Source organism: Scophthalmus maximus, chromosome 14 (assembly GCF_022379125.1).
Source record: "Scophthalmus maximus strain ysfricsl-2021 chromosome 14, ASM2237912v1, whole genome shotgun sequence".
Lineage (NCBI taxonomy): Eukaryota > Metazoa > Chordata > Actinopteri > Pleuronectiformes > Scophthalmidae > Scophthalmus > Scophthalmus maximus.
Window position 1 is genome coordinate 17,531,085 of NC_061528.1, and position 25,139 is coordinate 17,556,223.

Sequence of the window (25,139 nt, forward strand, 5' to 3'; positions counted from 1 at the left end):
CCTCTCACTCTCTCTGCAGCTCAAAAGGGAAGCCAAAACAACTCACTCCCTGACGCCGTCGTCCTGCAGCCCGTGACACTGGTCTGCTGTCAGCTGCTCAGTTCTCCGTAATGTCCCTTCCATATGATTTCGCTTTTTTTTTTTGTCAAACATTTGAACTGGCCTCCAGGGATCCCATTATAAATGGATCTCTGTACAACACTGCGAGAACATTTTTCTCCAGCACTGTAGAACCATAAAACATACCACCTGCGCGTCTTTGTGCGTCTCATCTCCACCGACGTGACACTCGAGATTGGATGAGATTTATTGTTGCCGTCCTGCAGAAGTTTGAATCTGGAAAAACGTTGCATGGCGCTCGACAGGGGGGGGGGGGGGGGGGGAACGCTCTCAGGACCCCTTAATGGACTTCATTTCCCAAGCAGTCCAGAGCGCTGCCGGGAGTAATCACGATGGCATAAAAATAACATGTGGTCGGATATTGAGCAGTAAACAACAATTAAGAGACCCCTTGCATATCTCATGAAATGAATCATTGAAAATGCACTTACGCCATGGAGACGGCTTCAGCCTCTCGGCCCTAATTGACTATGAATTATTCAGCTGGAGAGTGGGATTAGTGGCACCGCTCGTATGCTACTGATTGACATGTTCCCGATTTTTCTTTGTTACTGGCAAAAAAATAGTTAGGTGGTATTAATTTAGAAAAATAGCCTGGACACCCCAGAGGAAAAGCACAGCATCTCGCTGCTAGCAAAACAAGGGACATACTGTCAAATTCTAAAACGTCTCGACTGCTGCTTGTTGAGGGCCTGACCGAGTCAAACTGAACCCTTCCTCTTGGAATGACATTTACACACCTCACACGTGGACACACACTGCATTCACGAACCAACCGACTGATTTCCTAGCAGATAGCTGTGCCGATTCAGTGTGTGACGCGTTTATAAAAAATAAAAAAATAAAATCATGAGCTAGGAGCATGGCAGACGAGGACCTGGGGCCGGCGAAAAAAAGACTCAAAGGCTGTAGTGCAATTTCTGCTTCCTCACCGGGTTCTTTGAGTGAGCGCACGTTCGAAAAGAAAGGGTGATACATTATCGGGCAGAAAATGGCCCACAGCAACACAATCCTCTCTGGGGCTTGTTTGCAAGTGAACGAGGCCAGCTATGACGGCAGGCCATCAACATCAGTCAGCTGTTTAGCCGAGCTGGGACAAGATGACAAGACGTAGCAGCGCAGGCATCAAGCGGTGCAGAGGGATCATTTGTCCGGCTGCCGCAGAGCTGTGACAGCCTGGGGACAGTGGTATGTCGAGTATGACCAGGTAGCTGCTCTAACACACCAATACAACCAATCAATAATGGATGTGATATAAATGTTCCACTTAGGCATGGACAGAGAGCAACACAGTTCTCCTCAAACTACACTGAATCTCTGTATAGAGACGGATGTCTTCTTACATCTTGCTCCTGCAGTTCATCACTTCAATGGGTGTGTGATACGGTTAAAAAGCATGCACATCCTCGCAGCAGAGTGATTATGGAAAGTCAATTCAACCTTCACCCGAATGTCAATAAACTTTTCTCTGTGAGCTCAGCTGAACTGAATATTTCATAAAGGAATGCAGATGCAGGTGAGCGCTTAACATGGCGGCGAGAAGACGGGCATGAAAACAGGCCTGCGCCCAAGACAAATGTAATTGAGGAATAAGTCATTCAGTACAAAATTCATTTGAGATGAATTTCTAATACAATTTAACGCTGATTACTTCCTTGTCCAGCATTTTGAAGATTCGGTAGAAATCATTGAGGTTATTTCTACATAACATCATAACCTGGCTTATGTAGAAATTTGAAAACCTCTAGTTGATGTTCAGTCACTGAATAATATATGTCACCAAAAACTTTGTTGTTGTGATTTTACTGCTCTGGCCGGGCCACAAACTCACAACCTCGGGTATGGGACGCACTAACCACTACGCCAGAACCGCGGAGGTAGAGGTAGGACGTCTCTTGATGTGTCGACGGGTGAGGTTTACAGACTGCACACAGGTTTGTGAGGTGCGGTCCGCACCATTTATTTAAAAAATCGATTTACAGAGCAAGGACTGAGCCAAAAACCCAAATCTTATTTTCGCCACACACAAAAGCGACAGCTAACGGACCATGAGGAAATATTGGCTGATTTTTACAAAACGTGTACTGCTTCAGAATCGCTTACTGCCCCTTTAAATTCCAAAGCTCTGCAGAGGTTCACAACAGAGAGAGGTTGGAAGGACAGACACTACATACAGGGTGATGATTTTGCTTCCCCGCTAACATGAAAACGACTGTGTCCTTCTAAGAACGTCCAACAGCTTCTGCTGAATGGCTCAGAGCATTATCATTAATCTCCTGCCTGCATGTGATGGAGGTAAAATATGAACTTTAATAAGACTGGCCCTCATGGCTTCCTCAGGTCGAGACAGCCTAAACGGGCGAGAAATACAGGAGAGTGCCATGTTTCCCTCGCATGTGTGCTTGTGCATTCCTGTGAAACCTGCAGGGAGATGTGGGGTCAGGGACTAAAAAGTGTGGCATCGAATATCATGGCGGGGGAATTAGCAGCTTTAAGGATAGTGCCCACCTCGCCATGTGCAAATGTTCCACCAAAACAAGTTCCCCCGACACTATTTTGCAGCAACAGCGTCACTGTTTCCTGGGTTTCGTGCCACCCAAGACGATTGTGAATGGTTATAGAAACAGAGCTGTTTTTTTTGTTGTTTTTACCCCTAGAGCAGAATGATAATGGGTGCAGCCACAACATTTTCCAGTGCTGACACGGTGCTGTGGAGATAGGTCGGGCTATGCAGGACTACTACAAAGTGTTAAAGTTGCCTCCACATGACAAGACCACAGAGTAAACCCATTTTTTACGGGAGGGAGCCCTGACGCCAGACTCGAAGCAACGCTTGGACTTCACACTGAACTGCTCAAGAAAAACACTGAGCCAGAGTTCAAATTCTTTCAACTTTGACCTGCACCACTGAGTTTCCATCATCTAAATGGTGAACACAGCGCTCCTAATTTGTCATGTTGATCTCCTCTACAATTGTTTGATGCAGCAACTTTAGTCATGCGGCTTTGCATCCGGTGTTGTGAACAAACGGTGGAGGGAATCAAAATCTGCTGCAAAACAGTCTTATGAGCAGATGGATTAGCAACAATGGCAACTGCAATGTCAACTCTGACTTGGCAAATTAATTTTCTCGATACAAACTTCGATAGAACTCATTCCATCCATGTTTTGACAGACAACACAAACAGCCAATGATAGTGAGAATAGCGCCATGCTGAACCAATCACCAATCTCCTACGCTCGGTGCTGTGTGAGTCAACCTAACTTGACGTGGCTGTAACACTATTCCAGCCACGTCAAGTTAGGTTGACTCACACAGCACCGAGCGTAGGAGACGTAGCAGCTCACGTGTGAATGTTTGGGTTCCTGCAGTCGTGCTCATCAGTACATCAGGAGTGAGGGAGATTCATAATAGATAAATAATAAATTAACCAAAGTTAAACTTAGCATATCGTCACATCTCACTTAGGAGTAAAAAGGAACCTTTAAACTTGACAGAAATAGTGATTTGATTTATATCGTGATATATATCGGTCAAAAAATAATCGTGAGAAGATTATTTTCCATATCGCCCAGGCCTATCTTCACCTCATCTTTCAAGCTGCTCTGTAATGACTGAGAACTCCAGGGAAGTTAGGGAGACGAATGCAGAAGTTCAACAGTAAGGACAACCGGTTGCTAGACAGCATAAACAAAACTTTTTCAAAACAGACAGTAAGTAAAGCAGCTTTAGAATCCAATCAGTGATATTGCATGTGTGATATAACCAGTGATCGGGACAGACTGAGTGTGTCCGTGCACGGCAGGATCACGTCATCATTCTGGTACCCAGCACCACAGCGCCATTAATAGATTTAATTTGTAACCATTAGCATAACATCCACAACAACACAAAGACGCTTTCCCGAAATGCCTACCCTTTCCTAGTTTCTGAGTTTGGGGTTGGGCGGGATGGGTTCAAAGTCAGTGCAAGGGCCCAGCAGAGCACAAAGGGAGCTAAAACGGGTTTGTTATTGAAGTTGTGAGGCACGTCAGGGCACAGGGGGCTGAATCGGGGAGATTGATTCGCAGCCAGGATCGACACAAGGATTCATCAAGCCTAAAATCACATCAGTCGAGGCTGAGAGCTTCAGTATAGTTGCCCATTAAAAACTCAGTGTCCCCTTTACTCGTCTGAATCTTCCCCTCATCTACTTTTACTGCGTCTCTCCGGCCCCATGGCCAATATCCAAATCGCACAGCGGTACACCTAATGAGAAAAAGTAATTGCAATGATTGATTTTGTTGACATTTACAATTTACTCTTAATTAATCCCCCCAAAATGTAATGTACGTTTCAAACTGGTGATGGTCCATGTGAATAGATTTGGTTGGTTTAGATGAATGACGGTAAAAAAAAAAGACTGTGGTGAAATGACAGAAACTCCCAAGTTTAATTGAAACTGTATTAGCGGCTTCTCAAGCATTCAAGTAATGGGGACACAGACAAATAAATGAACAGGGGATGAGAACAAGGACACAATGATACGCTGGGTGGCTCTGGGCTGCCCTGCCAAGCAGTTAACAAATTCCCGCTGGGTGAACGTGTCTGTGCATTACAGGGTCCTGTCACCTTATTTGTCCCCCGGGCAAAACAGTGGAATTAATAAACCCCATTAGTATCCATTTGCGTGACAACATCCACAAAATGTCCACAAACAAGCAACCTTTCCCGGTGCCAGGTTGTGCTGAATGATGGGGAGGAAGTTGCAAAGTCAGGCCCAGAGCTCCGACAATGCACAATGGAACTGAGCTAAATGAGCTTATTAATGAGATTACCAGAGGCTAACTTTGGGACAAGTAAAGAACAAGAATTAAGTGCTCCCAAACTTTGGTAAGATAATGGTACGCAAGTTGGCCTGTGAGCTCAGCAAATTAATGGGCTGGACTGGATTCAGGTAGCATCGGTTTGATTGCAAACTGAAAAAAAAAGGAATATGAAGAAAAAGCAAACGTCGGTAAACCCTTATTGACATTTTAAATTTCACATGAGGTTGTCCCGAGAAACTGGAATGAAAAATAAAGACTATGAAAAACATATAAAGGATAATTCATGCTTTCATTAAAACCTGAGTATCGTAATCTCATTAATTTCCCAAAAGAGTAGCAGTTACACCAAATAATTGACTGATGTGGTATTACAATTTTTAAGGGTGCTAATGTGGGTGACCTGGCCAACCTTAATAACGATATATCACATCATTATCTATATATATCTATATATATCCAAATGAGTCTAATTAAATTCCACTGTTCTCCGAGAACTAAACTGTTGTTTCCACGTATTTAGACCTGACAATTCAACATCCAATATCCTTGGTTGTGAATTTTAACACAAAACTGATTGACCAAGAAATATGATCTTTCTCAACTGCTGCCCTCAGAGTTATTGCTGCACATAAAATCTATCATTTGTTTGTTGAACATTCACAATTTCACCAGGAAAGGTTGGTTTTTTTTTGGGGGGGGGGGGGGGGGGGGTTATATTGTCACTGATGAGGAACAGCAGTTAGGCTCAAACCGAATTCCGTCTGTTGTAACCGACTCCAGTGTTTCGGTATAAGACACGATCCATTCAACATCATGCCAAGGACCTTTATTTCTCAGACATCTCATATTTGTCCTCATTGCCAGCAAAATAACTTTAAAAAAACGATAATTTCCAAGCTCATCTCTTAAAATCTTGTAAAAAGACATATGTATGCGTATCGTATGCCTTCATCAACTCTCAAACTTGCGGCTCCACTTCATGTGCCACTGACTGCAACAGATGCATCTTTTTGTAATCTGCGAGGTGGAGATATAAAAGCTGACACCGTGGTTGGACTGGACAATCTACGTGGTGTTACTCAGCCTCATTACTCTGAGAAGCAGCTCTATAACATTTCTGTATAACCATGCCAATGTCGACGTTTGTGCCAAAGTTGTGGAAGATATTAAAATGGAGATGTGAAAGTAAAACAAGGAGTTGCGTGAAACAATCTCAATTGGCGAGACGTTATGAAGCGGTAAAAGGTAAAGGAAGCAGCACTTATCAGATTCATAGATATTTATTATCAGATACTCGCATGAAAGATCAAATCGTTCCAAAAAAGTTGAACAGTGAGTAAGTGGGACATGTGACTCGGACATTCCCATGCTGCGTTGGTCATATGTGAAAGATAAACTCTCTGTCGGAAGAAAGCTTATGTGAAACTGGCTTTAGATGCCGCAGGCAACGCATCTACTGTTTTCTATTATGTTTCTGCATCAAAATCCCACAAGATATAATTAGTAGGCACTTTAGCCCCACAAACACAAACAAACTTTGAATGTGAGGCTTTTAACTTAAATGAACTGCAGGCGTTGAAGCAACAGAGAGGTTTTCTTAGAGGAAGAAATTCTCTCTACAATCCATTAACACTGATTAAAAAAATCTCCTGTGTATCCTTGGCCCTGTTCAGGAACTGGTATTAACTGATCAAGAGTGGACAGCTCACCGTATCGGTGTGAACACACTTATGACGCACTGATCACTCTGACCACATTCAGAGGTGGTCCGGGAAACGTGTGGCCACATTCTATTAGCAGTGTAAGCGCAAACTCGTCCTGGGCCACAGTGAACTCAGCCGACGTCCTTTGACCCGCTACAATTTCAGAATGAACCAAAAGTATTTTTACACTTCTGCTCTGCGTTTCCCATATATAGATTTTTGTACAGTTGCGTGCAGCTTATTGATTTGTTTAGCCCCTCCCTGTCCCTCTCTCTCTCTCTCTCTCTCTCTCTCTCTCTCTCTCTCTCTCTCTCTCTCTCTCTCTCTCTCTCTCTCTCTCTCTCTCTCTCTCTCTCTCTCTCTCTCTCTCTCTCTCTCTCTCTCTCTCTCTCTCTCTCTCTCTCTCTCTCTCTCTCTCTCTCTCTCTCTCTCTCTCTCTCTCACACACACACACACGAGTTAACACGGGAATGTACAGGGCCTTTGGTCCCTGGAATAAGGACGTTAAAACATTCGATTTAAACATCAGGTCTTAGTGTCAGTCTCTCAAAATCAAAGTGGAGGGGCTACTTTATTGGGTTCAAATCATGTCGCACATTCCACAAATGGCTCGATCACTGGTCAGGAGACAGAAAGGTGATTTACATGACATTAACGAGAAAGCAGCTCCTGCAGTGAACGTCACACGCCAAGTGAACGCTTTCCTCACAGCAGGACTCATCACAACAGGACAACATCTTATGGCTGCTTTGCATCACGATGTATAGAACCCCTTGCAGAGAACAAACATTATCACCCCTTGTTCCTCTGCAATGGATTTCTTCATGCAACTAGGTAGTAATTAGGGCTTGGTGGAAGCTTCTGATGTTTAAGATATACATTTTTCCCCCCTCATATCTCACGCACACTGTTGTGCCAGCTCTACCCGTATGTACCTGAAGAGTTTCAGGACTTTTTGAAGCTGCTCAGTCACACTGGGGAGGGAGAGCAAGTCATCCGCTGAACAAACGGTTGATGGTTCGATCCTCCTGCTGTAGTGTCCTTGGGCAAGACACCTAAATTGCCCCAGACGGCAATGTATGAATGATGTGTGATGGAAAAAGCACCGCGTATGGAGAGGCGCCGTACAAATGCGTGTGTGTGAGAGGGTGAACGTGACTTGTACTGCAAAGCGCTGTGGGTGGTCGATAACACCAGCAAAGAGCTATTTGAATACAGTCCGCCGACCATTTCAACCAAGGAGACTCGGACACGTCCTCCGCGCGTGACCACGGTGAATCCTCTGTCGCTCCGGTGGCAGAAACAGATTTGTCTCCATCCAAGTAACAGACTGACAGCTTCAGAAAAAAAGGACAAAAAGGTTTTTGTTGCTGTTGTTGTTGCTGTTGTCGTTGTTGTTGTTGTGGGGCTGCTGTGACCTCGCTTCTGTGTGGGGTTTCCGCCAGCAAAGGGGCTTCAGAGGAGTCTTCCCATGGCAGCGGCAGCGGCGGCAGAGGCGCAGCCCTGTGTTCACACTTCGTGAAGACACAAGTTTACACCCAAAGCTGCGGCGGCGGCGGCGGCTCGACCTCAACACAAACCTGCATCACATCAAAACAGCTGCGTTCTCTCTCTCTCTCTCTCTCTCTCTCCTCGCGTACACAGTCTCGTAACTGCGGAAGAAGAAGAGGAGAATAGTTTTGAGCCAACGCGGCCAACGTCACGTGAACGCAACGCGACGTTTCGCCGCGCGGGCACAAACCGCCTGACGTCGCTTGTTGGTAAACAAACAACTGTAACTGAATGACGACGACCCCCCCCCCCCCCCCAACCAACCCCCTTACACACACACACACAATAACACTAGGGCAACAACGGCCAGGAGCGTGGCGCCGTCTCACGGCACAGCTTGAAGGGAAAGTGAAACGTTTGTGGGGGGGGGGGGGGGGAGAGAGAGAGCAGCGTCCTCCCCGGACGTTAGAAAGTGTGAAGCTAACAGCGAGCTTACTACAGGCACTACTCGAACCACGCAGCTGAGGTCGCGGAGTGATAACGTTTTTTTAAAACAACAACAACAAAAACAAAAACATAGTTAACCTTTTCATTCAACTCCGCCAAAGCAACAGCGCCTGCACATTGCGCAACACTTCCACTTTCCTCGACTGTTGAACGCGACGACACACACACACACACACACACACACACACACACTCACTCGTAGAGAAAGTGAAGCACCAGCGACTCAAGTTTGACTTCGAAGAAGGAAACGCACAAACTCCCGAGCTACCACGCCATATCTTCGAAGAGTCGCTCCTCTCTCGCTTCTCCGCGCGGTGGGGGGGGGGAGATGCGGTTTCATTGTGTTTAAGTGGGAAAAGGAGGAAAGAAAAAAACACACTACCTGACAAACGAGCACCCTTGGGCGCAGAGGGCTGGTATTCTTCTTCCCCACCCCCCCACCCCACCCCGCCCGGCGTCAAGGGGCATCCACGGTGCAGGGGTTTTAGGACCCGTCGGTGCTGTCGGGAATCATTCGGCCAGCAGCTCCGCCATGCTGAATCGATCACGTGTCCGACAACCGCCTGTATTTCCGTGGGGGGGGCGTGGCCTGCGGGGACGGGATGACTGACGGCCGAGAGGGCACTCGAGTTATGTCAGCGTGGGGTCGACGCGTGAACGAAGCCTGTCATTTTCCCGAGGGAGGCCACACAGGTGTGTGTGTGTGTGTGTGTGTGTGTGTGTGTGTGTGTGTGTGTGTCGGTGTGTGTGTGTGTCCACAAGGTCCCCCTTATGTCCTTATGTCCATTTGATTGGTGATGGTTGGGGCTTTATTGTGTTTTTTCTTTATAATGTTGTTTCCTATGACCGTGGTATAGTGAACGAACAGGGGGTTATTGTGTTTTTATTACCCGTGTTGTCACTCTAATATTCATTGCCACAGTGCCACTGACGCTCAGTAATGGCCTGTATGCCGAATGCGTCCGACATCCAACATCTTTATTAGTTCCGCCACGGGGAAATGTGCCGCGTTACAGCAGCAAAGGGGCACAGCCACAAAGAAGCATCGGGACGAAAAAAGGACAAAAAAGTAATATGATGTAAGTAAACATGCAATATAAACATAAGGAAATCTAAAAAAAAAACAACAGTCATCATGAATGTAAACAGAACATATACAGTGTAAACAGCATTGCATTTTTGAAGATATTGCACAGTAAAATAAGTGTGTTTGTTAATGCAGTACCAGAATTTGGTGCTTGTGGTCCACACAGACAAACTGTATAGTGTACTGTATGTAAGGCTTTGATCTTCTCCCATTTTAATTGAATGATAAAATGTCGTACTCTGTCTATGGAACTCAACAATGCGTTTGACATTATGCCAGTATTAAATACATTTTTGAAAGGATGAAGACGTTTTTTGAAGCCCCTGAAGTCTCAGTTTTAAAATCTTTTTGTTTTTACACAAAATCAAGCAGCAAAACTCACCCTCAGCTATTATCTATGATCAAAAACTATATGCCAATCTGATTCGTCAGGACTGTGCGGCTTTGCTCAGATGTGACTGACACTGTGGTATCTCTCTCTGGCAACACACGCAACACAGCCCATGACTCAAATGTTACTCAGTCCTGATTGGTGCGCCAAAGTGGCTGACATTACCAGTGAAAGCAAAAATACAGATGTCTACCTTTGTAAGATCCCCTAAATTGTTGCGGCCCAAAATAATTGTATGACTGTGTGTGAGCCACCATTAGAAGCTGATTATTATTGATTGCTCTATTTGATTTAAGTAATTTTCAGCACCTTCAAAGGAGCATCAAAAATATATGGGGAAAATATGAAAGGGTCAAATGAATTCCATAGCTCTAAAGCTCCTTATAAAAAACTTGTATGAATGCAACAACAACAAAAGCCAAAGTACCTGTTTAGTGAAACACGAAGGATGACTCAACTATACGAACTGTCTTCCAAGATCGTTTCCCATCACAAATCTGCAATGTTCAACGTGCCCTTGTGACTGACTATTGTAATTTGCCTTCTTGTGTAAGCTCCGTCTGCTCCACTGGTGACTTCCTGGCAGCCCTTTTTCCGGGATGACTTTCCACAACTGCCGACAACATGTGTCAACTCGCTGGGTTAATACTTAGGTGGAGAGACATAAACCGACAGTAGATTTTCCATTTGAGAAATGTAAGACTTGTATCCTTCACGTGAAGCACCACACATTTGCCGACAGTGGTTTTGCATCACTGTGGGGTGAAGAAGAGGCTCACCTGCCTCCTGGGAGAGAGCCCATGCCCTTTTCTCAAACAAATTTTAATATTGAGAAAGATTTTATGATACATTTCCCACAAGAATGGTGATGTTCATAAAAAAAAAATACTTCAAGGAAATTATCACCACCAGTTCATCAACAGCTTCAAACTGTCTTCAAGTGTTTAAAGGCAGATTCTTTGCCCTCAGCGAACTGTAATAAAACTGTAATACTTGCAACTGGTGTAAGTGCACGACTACTGACGACACCGAAGCCTTACGTTGTGCTTTCTTCTTCGCATTTTCTTCTCGGTAGGTGGGAAGAATACTTCCAACAAAGCAAAAATATAGCTGTTGGTGTCAGGCTGACAGGAGGAATCATAAATACATTTGGGACAAACATGACAATATCTAAATTCCATCTGAGGGCCTGCCTTTCCCAACAATCCCATAGCACAATAGCGGGTTCATCATGTAAAGCTGAATGATGGTAAATGCAAATCGTCACTGGATTTCCTTTTTATTTTGAATCTCCATAATGCCTCGTTGTAATAGTTGCAAAGAAGCCAAGGGTAACACAGACACTCTCAGCTACTCTGAGCATAATTCCAAGTGGGTCCTTATGTCAACAGAGTTCTTCACCATAAATCCAAATAAAACTAAAAGACGTCATTTAAGTGAATTATGATTGATCCAAAAGCAGTTTTGGGAATAAATACCATTATTTTGTAAGTGTAGGTATAATTTGAAAAGAAGAAAAGTATTTTTAACAGGCAGTAACTCTGTCTAAGAAGAAGCCTTTAATAATCAATCTCCTCTCCCCCAACATTTAATATATAACTGTCAACACAGGAGCGGTGGCACATATCTTGCAGCTTTAAACAAGTAGCAGAGACAGCACTGATGGAAAACAAAGATGACATCAACTCAAAGAAGCGATGGTCTACGGAGATTAAAAGAAAAAAAACAAAAACAGTTTTGAGTTGAGTTCTGATTCTCCGCATCCCCTTCAAACACGATTCAACTGCTCATTATCCGAGCAACCGGCCTGGAGACGATTATGCGGAGAGTGGACGTGATTAAAGAAGAAACGGCGAGGCCCTCTCAGCATGCGAACGACGCGCAGCTCTCATGGAGAGTGAAAGCAATGGAACTAGTTAGGAAACACTTGCTAATACACACAGACTCAGAAGGGGAATGTGATCAATTGCGGTTAGGTGGTAACTGCGTCCTCGTATCGTTGACATCCAGCCGTGTGCTCAGAAAGTGGACTGCATCGCTGTGATGACTCTCCGTTCAAGGCTTTTATCACTGCCGGGGCATGAGCGGACACCTGAGGTATACGACCGGCATTGTGTAAACACTCGGCTCTCTATAGATAAATATAAAGCGGGGGACTCGTGCGAAAAGACGTGGAACAACTCAACCCAGAGGAGCCGCTCTCCACAAAACAACACTGACAGCGTAATAAGTATCCACTCACCCGGCCCCGTCTACATAAGCAAGTAAAGGAAGCTGATTTTGAACATAGAGGGGACAACTCAACCCAGCCACACTCTCCTGACAGCATAATGAGTACCCTCGGAAACTTGTGTAAAATGGGATGCATCCAGAGTTTATCTGCCTTAATGAAAGCAGATATGGCGCACACATGGATGCCATGCCGTGCAATGGAGTACACAGTACCCCCAGCTCATGGGACAGTTGCAGAAGACAGTATAAGGCGTGTTTTCTTGTCCGTCACCCAGAACGTTGGCACACAATGTAGTAGTAGATACTTTATTTATCCCGAGGGAAATTCAGGCATCCAGCAGCATTTACAAACATACATACATTAAACATACATCAATCCTACATAAAATAAAAATACAAAATGAAATGAAATATTAAACTAACTATAAATAAATAAAAACTAGCTTATAACTACAGTGCAAAACGGGAAAATGTGCAAATGAAGGTTGAAATAAATTGTCCTTTTCTATTGTCCTCCCTGCCTTGACCAGGAGCTGTTGTACAGTCTGATGGCCAGGGGGACTGTTGGTGGAGCTGGACTGGGACAGCAGTCGGCCACTGAACACACTCCTCTGCCTGGTGAAGGTGTTGTCCAGTATGGACAGCAGTTTGACGTCTGACGTGCAGCCCTTTAGTCTGACGTACTGTGGTCTCTCCGTGAGGTAGTCCGTAATCCATGTCACCAGGAGTGGGGCCACCCTCATCTCTGTCAATGTGTATCATACAAAGATTTCAAATTTTAAAAAAGCTGATTTGCTGTAGTGTAATTGTATTGGTGAGCTTTCCATTTGCCATTTAAGGTATGAGACAGTAGAAATAGAGAGAAAGAATGTATTAGATCAGTATAAAGATGACAATATAAGGCAATGTGTTGCACACATGCAAACCTGTTTTGCAAATCTGTACAAACTTTTCTGAACATACAGCTCGGAGACTCATTGGCTGCACAGTGGCGAAGAAAAAAATAAACCCCAGCTCTGATAGGATTAACTTTTTATTCAAAACTTCTTAGAGCGGATTCATGCCATTCAATGGCTTTCTGAGCAGTGGATGAGAAGGACAGAGCAAACGCTGCACGCCCTTGCTTGCTCGGACTCTTCATTCTACCTGACAGATTAGGTCCTCGTCTTGTTACAGTCCTTGTGAACACTCGGCAATAGCTAAATATTAAATTGAATACTTTCTTCTCTCTCTCTTCTGTCATTGCAGTCTTTATATGCCCCTCCACAGCTTCACGCTGCACCACTCATCCTCCACCATCAAGGCCCTGTCTGAATTCATTTGCAGTAAATATGCAGCACATATTTGTTGATATGAGAGTAACAACCTGAATGTAGGTATATCTACTGAGAGTGTACTAACAGTGAACCTAAACGTTTCCTGAGATTAACCGTGTCAGCTTTTTGTGTCTACACAGACAGGAAACTGGTGTAGGACAACACCAATTGGGAATCTGTACCAAACATTTCATAATGGGTCAGAATGTAATTTTTTATATGTCACTTAATTTGGCATACAAAGGTAAAAATGTGGCAAAAGTGACTTTTCGACCCCTTTCTTTCAAAGCATTACACAAAGACCCAACGTTCCCCCCATGAGCAAGCGCTACAACGCAGTGCATGCCTCTCAAAACCGACTGATTCATCAAATTGAGCTGCTTTTTTTTCCAAACACGACAGGTAATTCTATTTGAGCTGCCGTGTCGTCCGAGATCTGCAGGAAATAGGCCTACGCACTGTATGCCTTCGCTGCAGTATTGCTTTGACAGCAGTGGATGGATTTCCTGTATGGTATGACAGGAAGATCAATTTTTTTTCCAAACCCACGATAGCAGAGCCTTCTCCAGAGAGGACTGCATTATCTTTTAGGAGATAAGCTTCTGTTGGCCCATTCACACGCTGCAGGTTAATGCAATTCGGAGGAGTGGAGGGTACAGCAGATGCCAGTGCATGCAAATGTGGTACAGTGTGATAAAAAAAAGGAGAAATCGCTGGTACTGCTATAAGCCACTGTGAATGGACAGGGTTTTTACTTGTAACCCTTTTGGAATAATCAAATCATTTTCCTCTTTTCCATTATCTTATTTAATTTCAAGACTTCAGCCGCCCACAGAAGAGGGGAAAAGGCTAACAGGGCGTGTGTTTTTGCATCCAGCTAACTTAATTAAGGCCCGGGGTTTTAGTCCTTTCTGTCCCGAATGCTCGGGGCATTGATTTGGTCCTGTGGTCCAGCAGAGAGACATCTTTCTTTCAGTCTCAAGTTATTTTTCATTGATTTTATGGTGAGAAAGAAAAGTTTCTGAGAAATAGATGGGGGGCCACATGCAATCAGCATGCATGACAGCTTATTTATCGCTATAGGTCAGCTGATAACCCGAACCCCTAATAGGCCTACAGGCTGCGATTGATTCCTCTGTCCTCTCAACGTCATATAGCGTACCAATTAATAAGTGTTCCCTGTACCCTAAGGAAATAATGAACACCTTTTGAGGAGTTCATCTTGCACGGACAAACACGTGATTCGTGATACACAAACCCTTTATCACTTTACAATTCTTACAGTAGCACATGTGAGTCTAGATGATTGTGGCTGCATCTGTAATTGTACCATTTTAGAGGTATAGAGGGATGAATAAAAATATGGTGACGACAAGTGTCTTTGAGATTTCAGGGATTCCTTTCAAAATAAAATAGAACTGAATGAAAGGCTTGAGAAATATCATAACTCTGCCAACACCTGACTCCCCCCCTGGCATGTGATTCATGAAACAAAGCCCAAGTTCAATTCCTAATTCCAAATCTCTATTTTTTGGATGTGATATGAAGCTTTACTTCAGATGCAGGTTTTTAAAGGAGGGTATAGCCGACGATGTCGAAGCAACAGTTTGCTCCACTGTTTATCCTTCCCTCCACAGTTTAAGGTGCAGTAAATGGATAAGAGGGATTAATGGCATCCAAGCCACTAAACGCCAGCCAATCCCTTTAAGCCGAGCCAGGCGCGGTGGCAGTGGTTCCGATGTGTGCGGCGTCAGTGATCCCTCGTGGGTCCCCTGACATTCAGGATCCCCCCAGATGACTGTTAACACGCCTTCCTGCATATGTAACATTTTCCCCATTGTGTGTTCCCCCCTGTGTTGCATTCACTTTTTTTTCCCAGTGCTGGCATTACCATGCACAAGAACATATTTTCTGTCTTTCTCTTCCTCCTTCTTTTATATTTTGTTACTCCGGCAACAAATCCTCAGGACTCGACCCAATATTCCCGCTTTCTTTATCTGTTTGCGTTCTTACACATTTTTTTTATGTCACAATGTCGTTGAAATAATTGACATCAACCGTAACCGGTCAGTTTATTATGTAGTCACGTCATGTGCAAGTGTCAAAAAAGACATTTCATTCGACTCAGTTCCACTCAACTCGAACCGTTGTCTTATTTTTTTTCATTAGAACTTGCTTAAGAGTTCCACCTTGGAAAATTGAATGTGTTATATCAGCGGATTAGGTGTGTTTTGTTTTGGGAGCTGAACAATCCCTTGTTTCATCACAGCAAATTTTGTTCCTCAAGTATCTACAGTACACAGAATCCGAAACAATCAATATCCAATATATTGTCCATATTTACTGTATGTATGCTCGTCCACCAGCCCACACAACACTGCTCCTCGGGAACCAAGGGGACTCGGAGGTGTGGAGGAACACGTCCATGCAAAGTCTCATGAAAGTGTGATCAACAGAATGCAACTCTAATCGGCCGACAGCACCATCACATTGCGGTGTTGTGGTGAAGGAATGCTGATTCCCACTTTCACCACACCAGATGTGAGCAGCATTACTATGGTAACAGTAGATTATCAGCCGTTACATAACCGGGGCTGTACACTTAACCCATTGGATAAAGAATCACATTGTGCAGATTTGGTTGCTGGCTTGTGCATCATAGGCATGACAGATTGCTCTACATCAGTTCACAGATATGTCATTTTGAACGACAAACGGCGGCTATTGTGCCTTTATTGCAAATGTTACGTTAACAAATATATTAACCGGTCTTTAAAAAACAAAAGAATTTAATGAAATACAGTGAAAATCAGGCAGTAACCCTGGAACCCTACAGCTGTGATCACACCATTTTTTCTTATGAATTTGTGTAGCTCTAACACTTATGAATGATGGACAATGGGAAACTGTTTGTGTACGAAATGGAACAAAAGCAGTGCTTGAATATCCCATTTAGAGTCATGTAATGCATTTGTGTGGGATGCTGGATTCATGGCACTCAGCTGCTCGGGCCAATTAACAGTGCATTTCTTTCTAATCACTCCACTGGACGACAGGCAGAGTCAGCGGCTCAGAGGTTTTGTATGGTGATGTCTCAGCCTGTTGAGTGTCCGCAGCTAAAATGGTTTTTGATAAAAGAGAAAGATAATCTCCTGCATGCAACCACCCCCCGCAGCGCCTCACACCGTGACTGTAAAACTGTGTCTGATTGTCTCAGGAGGTGACCTTCGTAAATACAGTAAGAGCCACTTGTGTAATTAAAGTCCTGCGTGTGCGTAAGTGTTTCATTTGTGCCTGTGGGGTTGTACAACGTCATATTATATAATTATAGACCTGCAGGTATTTGCTGCTGCAGTGTTCTTTAAATGAATGAAGCAGCACTGCACGCATACCTGTTTCACAGGCAAACCTCGCCTTGACCAAGTGAGCGCAAAGCAGGAGGATGGATGAATCCATCTCCTTGTCTGTGAACCGTGTTGTGATGTGTGCTCACCTCAGTACACAGAAAGAGCCACGAAGGGAACACCTACGGGGAATTTCCCCTCGCACTCCAGTCAACTGTGAAATCCACCAGGGCAAGTGTACTTCTCGCTCCTAATTACAAGGTTCCCCCAGTGGAATCTTGACTGGTTTATTTTTTTTATTCTTTGCAAAAAGATATATATTTTTTTTTTTTAATGGTGCGGACCGCACCACACAACACTGCGAGTGCAGTTTGTAAACAGCACTCCCCGACACCTTAACAGACGTGCTAGCGGATGAAGCTACGACTCAGGGGTTTTGGCCTAGTGGTTAGCGCCCATACCGGAGGCTGCGTGTTCGCAGCTCGGTCAGAGCAGTAAAAAATCACAACAGCAACAAAGAGAGAGACGAGCTTTGTCCAAAATCGCTTACTGTCCCTTTAAGGAAAGCAAAAAACAACAAGGGTGGTTGAACCCCAAACAGGTATAAGCAATCTGTCTACACAAACATGTCGAGCTGTCCAAGATAGACCTGATCAAATTTAAGGATCACAAATATATATTACAGTTCATAAAAGCCATACCTGTTGACCTTATGGTGATGCTACAAATTAAGGTGGGGTGAATCCACTGGTGACAACAAATGCCTGCACAAAATCCCATGGTAATCGATCAGATGCTGGACTGAAGGCGTGGACTGACCAATCGACGGGTACACCACTAACTTTGACTGTCAGACCAGACAGAGACTCAGAGTCTCCATGTTATTTATGACCGGACCTCAGCAGAACAGTGTTTCTTCTTCACGAGGCAGTCTGTGGTGTGGACCAAATCCACCGGCAGACTGGAGGAAACCGAGCTGTCACTTGGGTAACAATCGCCGGCTACTTTGCCCAATCCAGGAAATGTGACGTCATCCACTGTGCACAACAGGGAGCAGATGCCTTCGAAACCAATGAGACCAATTTGCTACATGTGATAAGCTCCCGTTTACTCAAACGCCTCTGGTTAATTTGAAGGCACCGATCCTGGTTTTGGTTAAATGCAACAACAAAAAAAAAATGAAAAACACATCCTGTCTTGTGAATGAGCCCGGCATTGAATCAGTGTAACAACAACTTGACTCTGTCTCACATGTGCAGCAGCAGAGGCAGTGAATGGCATATGAGTCATGCAGTGACTCATTTGGATTTGAGTGGCGGCCCTAAAATAAAAAAATAAAAACTCTCCACAAATTCCAGTTCATATTCATTTGTTCCACTCTCCATTTATACATTTTTTTATTTTTGTCTTTATTGCACTGTGAATGAACAAGAACGGAGATGGAGAGAAATGGAGAGAGACAGATGCCATGTGAACTTGAAGGCCATGGCCAGTGAAGTAGAACCAGAAAGAAGTGCACAGTGTTTCACATTTTATATTTTCGAGCACAGACACTCCACCACAGTCTCGTTTTTACAAGTCAGTATAAAGAGGCCCCCCAGTTAGAGTTGATGTCACAGTAGGCATCTTAACCATGAGTTATCATCAGTGGCTATTAATATCTGTTCATATTCATATAAAGGCAGCCGTTATGGCATTAGATAGATATCATTTAGGATATTTGAAGAAATCACACTTCCCGGTCCCTAAATTGCTATATTCTCTGTGATGAGTGTTTTCTTATTTGTTTCTTTTTGTTTGTGTTTTTCGAGCGAGGAGACCTGTGGCACAGGTTCCCCCCCCCCTCAGCGGGGTGAGCGAGCCCCCGCCGGAGAAAGGCGGACTACATCCTGTCGTGTCGAGGCTTTGGCTAATTGTTTCCTGGAGACCGGTGGCACATCAGCGCAGCCGGACCTCATAAGGGTTTTCAAACAATCCTAACCTGCCGGAGGAAGTTGTGCCAGAGGCCCACAGTGTCTTTTCAAACGACGTTGTCAAAAAATGTTCCGTTATACTCTTGTGCCGATGACACACACACACACACACACACACACACACACACACACACACACAGTTACATAAAGGCCTGACATTTGATTGTCTGCTGTTTTGATCATACTCTGCTGTGGAGAGAAATCATTTATTAACCCAAAACTGGGATTTATTTATGCTTGAGTGCTAAAAAAAAAAACTCCCTCTCGTATTATGTCTGTCTCCCTGTGTGCAACATGAAGCAGAGCCTGAGTAAGAATCTCAACACAAAAAGCGTCTAAAGTGGAAACAAAAAACAGACCTTGGTAAGTCAAATCTCACATTTTGCACCCGGAAAATGAAATGTTGTCTTCTTCAGAGGCTGTAAACTGGCGTTGGCACTCGGTAAACACTGGTGAACAGTCAGCGAGCCAAGCTGCACGCCAGCTGTTGTGTGCCATCCTGCCACATGTCCTTTGCCGAGGCGAGCCGAGGATGCCAAATGGCACACTCCCGCCATGTCAGAACACTAACAATAAAATGCAATCGATGTTTGAAACGGCAACAGTGCCACGGGTAGTACGGCATTACGCGTCTGACCAGAATTTTCCCCTCAAGGAACCGTGAGGATCATTAGCCCAGGCACACGTACATCTGGTGAGCGCGAGAGACTGGCATGTTCAGAGGAAATAGCGGTAGGCACAGCGGTCTCCACAACACAACAGGACCCCATCTTTTCAATTTCCTGCTCCAGTTTCCATTCCTGCTTTTATTTCGTGCAGGGACCTGTAAAGCGGGGATTCGCGGAGGAAGAATGCAACATTTAGCAGAGACGGCACCGCAGAGCACACAACAAGGAAATTGATTCTGTCAGAGGCAATATTTGCGATAATGATCTCCATAAAGAACATAGGGTGATTTCGAGCGGCTTTAGCGGGGGTTCCCCTTGGAGATTTTCCTCCTAACGCAGCAGTGTTCTCCGACTGGCTTCGAAAACAAGTGCTGTACACTTCATGCCTTATGCCAGCATGTTACCCGATGTGTGTCTCATTTCTTTATTCACTACGAGGCTCGTCTTTAGGAAGTCTGACATCAGCCCCAAGTGGATCGGTGTTGACGTACATACTTTTTTTTCCCAGATTGATTTATTAGCCATCGAGTCACATCTGGGTGGCAGATGTCTTACCATCCTATAGGCCCGTGTTTACATAAGCTGTAGCTAATGAGTTGTATCCATACTGTCACAGAGGCCGTCTTCTAAACCAACATGCTCTTGACTGATACAGACCAATGTGACCAATATCAATATATTATAATAGTTAACAATATATGAGCCAATTTTTATTTCATTACATCATGAAAAAAAAAACATTTTAGTATGGCTCCCTGCTTTGGTCCAATGTATAAACACCCTGGTTTAGTCCAGCCAGAGATTTATGTCACATAAACTCTCAAGTCCTGTCTTTCTTAGCTATTTAAGAAAGGGCAAAAAAAAAATCATCATCTAAAAACCAAAAAAGGACATGCATTGAGGAAATGTACTGATTACAAATGATTCTGCATTTCTACGTGACTGTTATACTAATATTAGGACGTGGAGATACCAAGATAAAGAGCTGGCGGTGCAAACTTTCCAGTGGGGACCAGTTAAAAGTCTTTGGTGGTTCACACCGATCTGGCGTAAATCAAACGTTAAATAACATGTTCCCTTTACGGCATGGAGGTATTCTAAGTCTGTTTCCATTTCCCTATGACCCGTTTTGCTTTAATCAATACATCAACTTTTCCACCTCAGCCAAGCGTAAAATATTTTGTATATTTCAACTTCTTTTGGTTTAAAAGTGTGTGTGTGTGTGTGTGTGTGTGTGTGTGTGTAAGATACAGAGAGAAGGAGAGAGAGAGAGCACATGCTTCATCAATTAGACTCATAAAAGTAACACACAGCAACATGTTCACTAAACCGGATTACCACATCTAAAGTTGCCACGGGAAGCAGACACAACAACACCCAACCATGTATTAGTCTAATTCTTTACAGATGTTTGATGTTATATGTTCTTTTAAATTTTTGTCACACCCTTACATTTCCCAATGCAATGACTTGAGCGGTAGTGACACCACGGAACCATGCCGTCAAAACATGGATATGGCATTCTTAAATGCCAAGTTCAGATAAGATAAGGAGCCGTTATTGTCATTATATTACAATGAATACGAGGAAATTTGCAAACTGAAAGCGCCAAAATGTCATACTGACACGCGGAATAAACGTAAGATCTGTGTTGCAGAAGGTGCAGGCTCCAGCAGCCTTGGCTCAGCTGGAAACATTCTTAACGTATCACATTGCAATTATTGGAATGAAAATATCCCCCCTCCATTTTGGCGAGCTCCAATTCCAGGGTCCCACCCCACACGATTTTTTAATAATGTTTTCCTGATCTAGTGTTTCAACCAGGAAGAACTCTGACTTTGTCCCGGAAAGCGTGGCAAACGCTCCCACTTCTGTCAAAAACAACAGCTTTTCGCTTTTGTAAAGTGTAATTCAAGCCCTCGTTGTATGTCCGGGAGCCCACCAGACAAAAGCTCCAAAATCTAAATTTAACATGCACGTCACAGCCGGAACGCACAGGAAGAACAAATCACAGCATGAGAGCAAAATGCAAACTATTTGCTTTTACAAACTTTGAGAAACTCCTGTCAAGAGCAGGCTAACTGTTCCGTCTTGTGCCCATAAAAGCAGAGGGCCTACTGGGGAGCGGAGATGGCATGCAGCAGTTTGTAATCACCATCACTCTGCCTCCATGACACTTTGGGGAGACCTCCACCCAGCAAGCATTTGATTAAAGCAACAGCAGAGCGTCAAGTCTCATTTTTGTGCCATTGCCCCCACACGGCATGGAGAGACGTGTCGTGTGTTTTCTCCCGTTTGTGTGTCTGTGCGAAGGATGTTGTCATGGACACAGATGGAGGACGAGTGTCTCTGGAGGCCAAAGGCGAAATGCGACATCTACTTTGACCTAAGAGGAAAACTGAACATCAGGTAATTGAGTTGTTTTCAGTTGTGGGTGCACCGTGGTTTATTTGAAGTGATCCTGCACATAGTCCTAACTACACCTGAATATCCTAGTAAATATATATAATCTAGAATAAACAAGTAAAAAGCATTCACGTACTTGAAGGTGATCTACATCTACAATAATCTAGAATAATTGTCTCTCGCTTGATGTCAATTGGTACTTTAAGTTGTATTGCACTGTATTAGACAGATATTTTAAGTATTTTGTTACATTTATTTGAGCAAATTATATCTACGTTTCGACTCGCTGTTTAACACTACGGCAATGCTTTGCCTCTTCATAGCTATACACACACACAGACACACAAACATATACACACTGAGCAAAATTATAAACGCAACACTTTTGTTTTTGCCCCCATTTTTCATGAGCTGAACTCAAAGATCTAAGACTTTTTCTATGTACACAAAAGGCTTATTTCTCTCAAATATTGTTCACAAATCTGTCTAAATCTGTGTTAGTGAGCACGAGATAATCCATCCACCTCACAGGTGTGCCTTAGGCTGGCCATAATAAAAGGCCACTCTAAAATGTGCAGTTTTACTGTATTGGTGGGGTCCGGGGGGGTCCGAAAACCAGTCAGTATCTGGTGCGACCACCATTTGCCTCACGCAGTGCAACACATCTCCTTCGCATGGAGTTGATCAGGTTGTTGATTGTGGCCTGTGGAATGTTGGTCCACTCCTCTTCAATGGCTGTGCGAAGTTGCTGGATATTGGCAGGACCTGGAACACGCTGTCGTATACGCCGATCCAGAGCATCCCAAACATGCTCAATGGGTGACATGTCCGGTGATTATGCTGGCCATGCAAGAACTGGGATGTTTTCAGCTTCCAGGAATTGTGCACAGATCCTTGCAACATGGGGCCGTGCATTATCATGCTGCAACATGAGGTGATGGTCGTGGATGAATGGCACAACAATGGGCCTCAGGATCTCGTCACGGTATCTCTGTGCATTCAAAATGCCATCAATAAAATGCACCTGTGTTCGTTGTCCATAACATACGCCTGCCCATACCATAAACCCCGCCACCACCATGTGCCACTCGATCCACAACGTTGACATCAGCAAACCGCTCACCCACACGACGCCATACACGCTGTCTGCCATCTGCCCTGTGCAGTGAAAACCGGGATTCATCCGTGAAGAGAACACCTCTCCAAAGTGCCAGACGCCATCGAATGTGAGCATTTGCCCACTCGAGTCAGTTACGACGACGAACTGCAGTCAGGTCGAGACCCCGATGAGGACGACGAGGATGCAGATAAGCTTCCCTGAGACGGTTTCTGACAGTTTGTGCAGAAATTCTTCTTCTTGTTGCAGCAGCTGTCCGGGTGGCTGGTCTCAGACGATGTTGGAGGTGAAGATGCTGGATATGGAGGTCCTGGGCCGGTGTGGTTACACGTGGTCTGCGGTTGGGAGGCCGGTTGGATTTACTGCCAAATTCTCTGAAACGCCTTTGGAGACGGCTTATGGTAGAGAAAGGAACATTCAATTCACGGGGGCAACAGCCCTGGTGGACATTCCTGCAGTCAGCATGCCAATTGCACGCTCCCTCAAAACCTGCGACATCTGTGGCATTGTGCTGTGTGATAAAAGTGCACATTTCAGAGTGGCCTTTCATTGTGGCCAGCCTAAGGCACACCCTGTGCAATAATCATGCTGTCTAATCAGCATCTTGATATGCCATACCTTTGAGGTGGATGGATTATCTCGGCAAAGGAGAAGTGCTCACTAACACAGATTTAGACAGATTTGTGAACAATATGTGAGAGGAATAAGCCTTTTGTGTACATAGAAAAAGTCTTAGGTCTTTGAATTCAGCTCCTGAAAAATGGGGGCAAAAATAAAAGTTGCGTTTATAATTTTGTTCAGTGTATATTCGCTCTAGTCCATTAAAAAACACAAAAAAACTGACACAGCTTCAGTTGTTGATTCCTGGGTCAACTGACTCCGGAGTAGTAACTTACTGTTTGAAAAGGTATTCTGCCATTTCAAAGCTCCGGATTCCATTTTACGTTGCACAATTATGATTTAATGCACATGCACTGACTATTTCTATCAGAAGTTAATACTGATCCAATTATTTCAGGTGTTTATGTCTGTAACAGCTACTCAGTCATAACAGTGTCTTATAGGAGTACGCATAACCCACAGATCAGCGATCCCTTCAAATATTTATACAAGTTATTCAACTTGACCTAAAAACCTATCATGAAAACCATGAGCCAACACCTTTTCCCTCACTCATACCCCATCTGGACTGACTCTGGGATTTCAGATATTGAGCGGACCCCTTGTTGATCAGCGCTGTTGAGCGGCAAGCAGGGGAGAGCATGCACAACAGACACCCACCGCGAGTTAATGCGTACATCCTGTTGTGACAACGGGTCGCCCTGGAGACCAGAAGTGGGTTTCCTAGGAGGAGTGTGGAGAAACGACGTGTAGTTGCCCTGATAACCCCTCAGCCAAGGAAGAGCTTGTTTGTGTGGATGACATTATCGAGTGGGAAAGACGTGCAGGGCCATGTCTGACTGGTTCCTCCGGGACCTGTACGTTTTGAGCTCGACGTCGGCGGGAAAACCAAGCGCAGAGAGGCCGAGAGGTGTTGGATTGTGTTCGGAAAGTCGGTCGTTCAAATCCGGGAGAGTCCAGGATGAGGATGATGGAAGACAAAAAAGACAGGAAAAGAAAAAAACCTCCCCAGAATTCTTATTGAGGTGCCCTCAAGTAATATACTTTTTTACACATGACATCCACTGCCGCTACAGATGTCACAGACAGACCAGAAGCTTGACTAAGTTACCCTGTGCACAGGAGGGATAACAAAGGACAATCTGTCGAGTGTCAACCATGGGTTGATGCTCCCGTCAGTGTCTGAGTCTCGGCGTGAGACGCCTCAGTTGATAAATGTGTGTTTTTAAAGGCACAGCACACTATCTCCGTTGGCCAATAGCTAGTTGGAATGGCAAGCACCTTTGACATAGTGGTGTGTTTCTGTATGGAGCCTTTGGACTGTGTAGAAATTAGGCGTAGCCACCAGTGTTTG

The 25,139-nt window shown here is 44.4% G+C and overlaps 1 protein-coding gene across 6 annotated transcripts in view; it reads right to left on the minus strand.

The window, feature by feature from the left end:
- hdac4 (histone deacetylase 4) overlaps positions 1-9,142 on the minus strand; it is a 122,263-nt gene extending 113,121 nt beyond the window's left edge. For 3 of the 6 annotated variants that reach the window (XM_047337066.1, XM_047337063.1, XM_047337067.1), the window contains exon 1: positions 9,013-9,128. The gene's annotated coding sequence lies outside the window, so the exon portion shown is untranslated. Of the gene's footprint in view, positions 1-7,567; positions 8,285-8,708; positions 8,960-9,012 lie in introns of those variants that run through there. The other 3 variants (XM_035651334.2, XM_047337064.1, XM_047337065.1) reach the window with 3 other exon arrangements.
- Between the last annotated feature and the right edge of the window lie 15,997 nt (positions 9,143-25,139).